This window comes from Rhinopithecus bieti, unplaced genomic scaffold, assembly GCF_001698545.2.
Source record: "Rhinopithecus bieti isolate Rb0 unplaced genomic scaffold, ASM169854v2 scaffold_2554, whole genome shotgun sequence".
NCBI lineage: Eukaryota > Metazoa > Chordata > Mammalia > Primates > Cercopithecidae > Rhinopithecus > Rhinopithecus bieti.
In genome coordinates, this window is record NW_016804196.1 from 889,846 (window position 1) to 898,322 (window position 8,477).

Sequence of the window (8,477 nt, forward strand, 5' to 3'; positions counted from 1 at the left end):
GGTTAGGGCTATAGATTTGGGATGGTTGGTTTGCCTAGGAAAGACGTGCTTCAGCTGTGCCCTTTAGTGTCTCTAAGGACTCACTAGCCCTGGGTAGGGCAGCTTCTCCCTCGGCTGAGAGGCTACAAGTACCAGAGCATCAAGAATACAGAAAAGAAGAAAATGTAGCTGCTGCCATTGGCTCGCTGATAAATGGAAGCCACACAGACAAATATAAACATCTGAGAAAACAGAGCAGAAATATAGATATCACTGTATCTATATTCGTATCCAAAGATTTAATTATAGAAATCCCCAAATATGAATGGTAACTATCAATGAATGTGGGATTAAGTATCATGTTTTTAGACAGCTAACATTCATTGATTATTATTCTTTTACCCGATAATCTGATAATCACCTCTCATTTAACCCTCTCAACAACCGTATTTGATAGGCTCTGCCATTATTTGTATTATAGTGAGAAAAATAAGGCTAAAAGAGGTTGAGTGACTTTTTACAAGTCATGCACAGCTAGTGAAGTTCACAGCGGGGGCTCTACAGTCAGATTCCAAAGAGTATTTTGTTAATGAACAAATTGCATTATATTTTCTGAACTGCACACTTGATGATGTGTTACTTTTTTAAATGAAAGGAAATACTTGTAGGCATATATTTGAACAATTGCATGTGTAATTCGTCTATTCTCACATTGCAATAAATAACTACCTGAAGCTGGGTAATTTAGAAAGAGAAGAAGTTTAATTGGCTCACAGTTTCGTAGGCTGTACAGGAAACTTACAATCATGATAGAAGACGAAGGGGAAGCAGGTACATTGTACATGACTGGAGTAGGAGGAAGAGAGCAAAGGGGCAGGTGCTTACACTTTTAAACAACCAGATATCATGAGAACTCACTATCAAGAAAACAGCAAGAGGGAAATCCATCCATGATTTAGTCACCTCCCACCAGGCCCCCCCTCTAAAATTGGAGATTACAATTTGACATGACATTTGAGTGGGGACACAAATCCAAACATGTCAGTACACAAATATGTATAAATAATATATAAACATACACGCAAAAACAAACCTGTGTGTGTATATGTATGTATGTATGTGAGTATATATGTATTATATATGTGTGTGTGTAAAAACAATAATGTCTTAAAAGTTCTCAGCACAAGTGATGTAAAGTATAAACATGGGCAAGAGAATAGGATATAAGGATAATAAAGTGAATATTGTCCACACTTCCTTACTTGCTCTCTTTATGTAAGTGTATATGTGTGTGTCTATAACAGACTTTTTCTTTAACAGTTGTATGTGCGTTTGGAAGTTTTTAAAATATATTTTCAAGGCTATTTTATATACACATTTTTTTGATAGTATTTTGGTGATTTTTAGTTAAAGTAAAACAATGTTTTCCAAGGGCAAAAAAGTGAACTGGAGGTCGGAAGGAAGCTGGGTGTGGACTTCTTACAAGCTCTTCCTCCAAAACCTGGAAACAAGGAAAGAAGGCCCTCCCAGGAACCCTGAGAAAAATTGGCACACCAGAGGGAATCCTTTGGTGGGGTGGGTGGAGCTGCCAGCCCACTGTGTGGCTGTATTGTTTTGAGTGGGCTCTAAGGTAATTTCCATGTGCCACTCCATTGACTTAATTAACATTATTAATCTTGGAGGGCATTAAATTAACGAATGATACAAGGGCCAAAAGAGTGATTTATTCCCTTGGATTCTGAATCACAATCAGGAGATAGTCTTTATCTGGTACAACCATTGTTTCATTCTTCATGGAGCAGATTTGAAGGAAGGTAAGGTCATTCTAGGGATCAATTTCATTCATGGTACTCTGTGCCTTCCAATGAGGTTATGCCTGAGATTGGCATACTGTGTGGTGGTGGGATTGCCTGTGGTACTTTTGAAGGCAATGCCTTTAAGGAGTAAAACAACTGGATCACTAGGGCTGCTGTTGGGTTCTAGATGGCAACTGTGTGCACCTCAGGGCCCCATGAGGCCTGGCTCTATATCTGTATCTTCTTGAGTATGGTAGCATTAGCTGTGTATTTGTTATCATCCATCCCCCATGGGGGTGATGGCTGAGTGGCAGTCAGTCACTTCTGTGTTAAGTATGATGATTCCCTGCACTGCCTTCTGGGTCTGAAGTCATTTCAGGTGTCTCCTTTACCTCTGCCATTTTGGACCAATCTGGTAGCTCCATGTCGCCAGCGCTCAGCCCAGTCCCATGCCTTTCTGCTACAATAGTTTTTGAATAACAGACAAGGGAGCAGACCTCTATTGGATCAGTGACAACTTGGTGCTTTCAAGAACAAGCAGACACCAGACAGATAGAGTGCTGTTTAACAGCAGCTGAGCTTCAAGTATCTCCTACATTAAAGAATCAAAATTATTGAAGTAGCTTGCAGATGTTAGAAAAAAATTGAAGCATATATTTAGTTTCTAAGCAGATGAAAAGAAAGCTTTGAGAAAAACTCATCTTGTTCAACATCATCCTAATGTAATATTCATGTTATTTGAAATGATATTGACCCCATTCATTCCGAATGGAAAGCCAGTAGTAGTACTTGCTGTAAAATGACTACACTGAGAAAAGAAAAGGCACGTTTTCCAACTTTGGAAAACAGGAATTTACACCTCCACACAAAGTTTGACATTTGCTAAGATAACAAACTTTTTCCTACTTCTGAAAGTATCTGAACCATCAAATTTGAGCTAACTTCAAAGCCAGCAAGGGGGAATTCAGTGATGTTGGTAGGAAATCCCTTCATTGATTCATGTGAGTACCCTTTCCATTTGCGTTCAAAAAACAGGAATCACAAATGTGGCTGGGGACACTGTTTTGTGACCTACTAGATCTCTATGACTTTCTTTCCCAATCTCCTCACTGTAATTTCTCAGTTTTTTCCTGAACTGCCTTAGCTGTCTCTTGACTACCTTATCAGAATAAGAAATTAATTTTCAAAATTCTCAGTTCCCTTGTCCAGGTTTCTACATGCTTCTCAACTCATATAGAATCACAGATGTTTTTATGTGTGGTAATACCCATTCCTGGCTCATGAGAGTCAGAATGATAGATAATAATGTACCAGTGTCTTGAACTTGTAAAGTCTTACGAGATAATAGCATAGCATTTTGGATAAATGTAGCAAAGTTCTGAAAAGTTAAATGCTACTATTAATGTATATTTTGGTTGAGTACTGTGCTAAGGAATGAATATGGATGAGCTCCTTTAAGTCCAACAAAGTCCTGGGTAGCATTTTTTATACCCATTTAAATATGAATTCACTGAAACTTCAACAGGTTTAAATACTTCAAAAGGGAAATTTAATAATTAGTGAGTCAAGGTTTAAAATGCAGTGGTTCTGTGCAAGAGCTTTGTCTGTAGAAAGAACTTGGTTTATAGGAAAAGACTACTTTCTCACTGTAATCCTAAGCGACTTGTTTACCTTCTAATTCTTAAGTTTCATCATCTTTAAAATGGGTACAAGGCATGATAGTATTTACTTCACATGGCTTTGTGAGAATTAAATGTGTTTATATGTGTACAGTAATTAGTATAGGGCTAGCATAGAAAGATACCTTCATATAAAATAGCTCTTATCACTATCCATAATTTACAGCAGCAGCCACAGCACCATTATTATAATACTCTCTCCAATTTTTAGAAATGCTATATGATATTTAGAAAATTAAAGAAATAAAAGTCTATGGTAAGACAGGCAGTATGGACAGCCAGTGAATACTTAATTGAGAGAGAGTTGACTACTCTTCTTATTTTATCTAGAGTAAAAGGAAATTTAGAAACTAGAATATTAGATAGACCGGAAGCCCTCCATTCTGTTGCTGATCATAGCATACAATCTTTTGTAAGAACCTATTTAGTGCATCTACCAAGCCTTGAATTTAAAAATTTTAAGGAGTATTAGAAGTATAGGCCACGATGCAATCTGCATAAAACCAAAGGATTTGCTGATATTTCATAGATTACCCAATGGATAACAGGAGAGAACAGAAGCCTTTAATCTGTATTTTATTAACATCTTATCTTCTCCATCAAGAAACTTCTTCACGTGTGAAGGAAAATTCTGCTAGATGGGGTTAAACAAGCAAGGAAGACTTCGTCCAAGACTGTTGAAATAAAGAAGAGAGATTTAACTCAATTCTGCTGAAACAGAAGGCAGGAGGATTTTTGAATGCTGGGGTGAGCTAATAGAAAAGCAGTGAAGTGTGGGCCGGGCATGGTGGCTCACACCTGTAATCCCAGCACTTTGGTAGGCTGAGGTGGGTGGATCACAAGGTCAGGAGATCGAGACCATCCTGGCCAACATGGTGAAACCCCATTTCTACTAAAAATGCAAAAATTAGCTGGGCATGGTAGTGCACACCTGTAGTCCCAGGTGCTCAAGAGGCTGAGGCAAGAGAATCCCTTGAACCCATGAGGCGGAGGTTGCAGTGAGCCAAGATCATGCCACTGCGCTCCAGCCTGGCAACAGAGCAAGACTCCATCTTTTTGTAAAAAAGAAAAAGATAAAAAAGTAGTGAACTGTGTAAGGGGGAGGTTGATCAATGAGGTGGCAACCTATATTTGCTAGGCTCCTACCCTTCCACAGAGACTGGAAAGTAAAGGCTCTTTCTTGATTGCTTTATACTTGAAAGAGATGGCTCTTAGGTATTTGAGAAAGACATTTTTTGGGTGTTTAAAATGGTAAGAGACTGAGAGGAGCTTTACTTTTTCAAGTGTCAGTGAAAGAATTAATGATTGAAAGTTTTCTAAAGTCAATACTCTAAGAAAAAGATAGGTCAGGGGCCTAAAGTCAGGATACAACCTGTCTAAGGCTGTTAACCTGGGAAACACAAAGGCAATTCTGGTCCCAGGCAAAGAGGGGAAAACGAACACTGATAAGGAGAAAGTGGAGATCAAAATAGGAGCAGGATTGTAAGAAAGGATATTATTGCTCCAAATAAATGTAAAAGTCATGCCCAAGATAAATTATATTGGATAATGATTGACGTATTTTACATATGAGCTTTCCTAACTTTTGTCGGTGGTTTCTGCTGAGCTACTGAGAATAAGAAAAGAATCCAGACAAAGAAAATTCGAAAATATAATTTTAGACCAGGCACTGTGACTCATGCCTATAATGCTAGAACTTTGGGAGGCTGAGCCGGGTGGATCACCTGAGGCCAGGAGTTCGAGACCAGCCTGGCCAACATGGTGAAATCCCATCTCTACTAAAAATACAAAAATTAACCTGGCATGGTGGTGCATGCCTGTAATCCCAGCTACTCGGGAGGATGAGGTGGGACAACCCGGGAGGTGGAGGTTGCGGTGAGCAGACATCACGCCACTGCATTCAACCTGGGCAACAGAGTGAGATTCCATCTCAGAAAAAAAAATAAAATAAAATATGATTTATTAAGGTAATAATATCATTTGTAAAAACAATGATGTAATTTTAAACTCAAAGTTAATATATTTATAGGTCTGAAAATTAGCATGTCAATAACCCAATTTATAATCTTTCCAAACCCCAAGACTTACTCCTCTCCCATGCTTTCCAAGCTCAAGCATCTCTACCATTTAGATCCCACACTTAGGAAGCCAGCATTATGCATCTCTTTCTGTCACATGTCATATCCAATATATCAAAAATCCGTAATGCTTACTTTTCATACACATCTATGATGTCACCATTTCTACTGTTACCATTCTGCACCCCGGTGCTGTCATCTCTTGCCTGCATCGTTGCAATAATCTCCCATCTGGCCTTTCTGTTTCTTTCCATGCTCTGTTCTTATACAACAACCAAGATATCCCTTTAAAATGTAAGTTAGATCTTGTTTCTCTTCTGCTCAAAAATAACCCAATGGCTGCCCTTTGCCTTCAGATCAATTGTCAAATTTGTCATGGTAGCTCATCAGGCCCACTCATTACTTTTCTGACTTCAGCGTTCACCACTCTTCCTTTGGCTCACTCTCTCAGATTCACAGGGATTCTAGGTTGGATCAGGGCCTTTCACTCACTGTTGCTTCTTCTTCAATGTTCCTCATCTAAATATGTGCATGCCAGGGTTCTTCACCTCTTTCAGTTTCCTCTTCGAATATCACATTGTCAATCAGACTTTATCCAACTAGCAAGGTTTTTTTCTCTATTTATCTCCAATGTACCTACCATTGTTTGATATACTTCATTCTGTCTATTTATTCTTTTCATCCATCCATCCATCCATCCATCCATCCATCCATCCATCCATCCAACTATTCATCCATCCCTGAGTGAGGAAAGAATGTCCTTGGTGGAAGAGTCTTTTGCTTTGTTTATTCATGTATCCCTAACATAGGCAAACAGATATTTGCCTGTATCTGGCAAATAATGAGCAAATCAATGAATGGTAATTCAATGTTCATTCCGTTTTCATAAAAACTTTCATACATGCTTGGTGACCTGGAAATCATTTCAGGGGCTGAGCATTAGAAGATAGTTTCCATCAGGCTTATGTATGTGTGAGTGTGCGCTTTGAAATAAAACCATTAGAAACTTTGGCGGCTTCAGGACTATTTACATCTGGATAATTTTGCAGGGCTGTGGGAGAAGGTAACAAAACCAGTGTTGTTGTAAGTATAACTCTGAAAATAGAAGCAGACTTCAGAAGTATGAAACTTCATTTTTAATATTGCATCCTTTATTATTATTATTTTTATATGTTGTAGGAGGAGACTTAGTGCTATTGCAGAAAGAAGTCCATAAAGCATCATTTGTTTTGGAGAACTTCTATAACATACTGCATGGTGTCCTGGCTAGAAAATGTATTTGGAAAAGTTGGCACTAACATCAATGAACATAGTCAGCCTGAGTATGTGGCAGCCCTGTACCCAGTTTTACTACTGAGGAAACAGCCACTAGTGCCTGGAAGCTAAGGAAGGGAAGAGCTCCCAAAGAGGTGTGATATCATAACACCTTTTTGCAGGCATGATTACTTGGAAATGGTGAGAGGGGAAGTACATATGGTTTTACTTTTATAACTGAAACTTAAATATGCTATAACATTTGTTTTTTATGTTCACAGAAAGTCTTGTTTATTTTGAAATTTATTTGATGACTATCTTCTCTGTTCATATAAATATTGAATAACAGTGAAGTCATACAATCAGGAAGTGATTTTGCAACAAGTAAATTATTCACAATTCTCCTTTGTTATCTCTATTCTTATCATCTACTTTTATTTCATTCGTGGAACCTTTGGTTAAAATATACCATGGGCACTGCCAAGACAGTGAAGGTATAATTCGAAAGAGTTCACAGAGAGATCTGCAAGGATGATCACTCGTGGATTTATTTCTTCCCGTAGGTAATACAGAATCTTTTAGTAAAGTATAAAAGCAAGTTATTTTTTATTGTGTATTAATAATTTTCACCAAGTATTTGTGACAGCTTACACAAGGATGCACACATTAAAATATAACTATTAACAGAAACAGAATCAGGGTGAGGGGAGAAAACAAAGTGTTGGAAAATAAACACAGATAGGCTGCTCTGAAGGTTATATGGATGCTGCAGTGAGCTTCAGATTTATTTTTGAAGCAATAGAGACTCTGTTATTTAAGCAATTCTGATTATCAGGGAAGAAAACACCTACCAGTTCATCGGATGCTGTAAATTATATTGAAAGTACTCTGAGTCACTGAAACCTTTGGCTGAATGTTAAATTGACAAGATAGCACGCACTGTGCAGGGACATTTTGGAATACTGGAAGTTTTTGTCATTCAGCTGGCACCTAAGCCAGGACAAACTCTTCTGCATATCACAGATGCATTCTGGCATTTTCCTTAATAAGTACGATAAAGCATAACAATACCAATAACAAAATCAATAGTTCTTTTAGAGAACTTAGTATTTGAATGCATTGTTCTAAGCACTTCACTTTTTAAAAATGTATTAAATTTCTTCAATAAGTATTATTAGATTTCCCATTTTATAGATAAGAAAACTGAGGTACAGAGTGATTGAGTACCTTGCAAGAGAGATTACTCAGCTAGAAAATGACAGAGCTGAGGCGGAGCGTGGTGGCTCACGCCTGTAATTCCAGCACTTTGGGAGGCTTAGGCGGGCAGATCACGAGGTCAGGAGATCAAGACTATCCTGGCTGACACGGTGAGACCCCATCTCTACTAAAAATACAAAAAATTAACCAGGCGTGGTGTCAGGTGCCTGTAGTCCCAGCTACTTGGGAGACTGAGGCAGGAGAATGGCATGAACCCGGGAGGCAGAGCTTGCAGTGAGCCGAGATCCCACCACTGCGCTCCAGCCTGGGAGACAGAGTGAAACTCTGTCTCAAAAAAAAAAAAAAAAAAAAAAGAGCTGAGTGATATGTTAATATGTATTGCATCTATAACTTCATAAAGCTACCCTCCTAAAGATGTTTGACTTTTAGAGAATGGAGAATAAAATAGGATATGAAAATGTATATTATTGTTA

The 8,477-nt window shown here is 38.3% G+C and overlaps 1 pseudogene; it reads right to left on the reverse strand.

Moving 5' to 3' along the window:
- Positions 1-1,702: 1,702 nt before the first annotated feature.
- On the reverse strand, positions 1,703-2,176 carry LOC108526384 (dynein light chain roadblock-type 1-like; annotated as a pseudogene).
- Between the last annotated feature and the right edge of the window lie 6,301 nt (positions 2,177-8,477).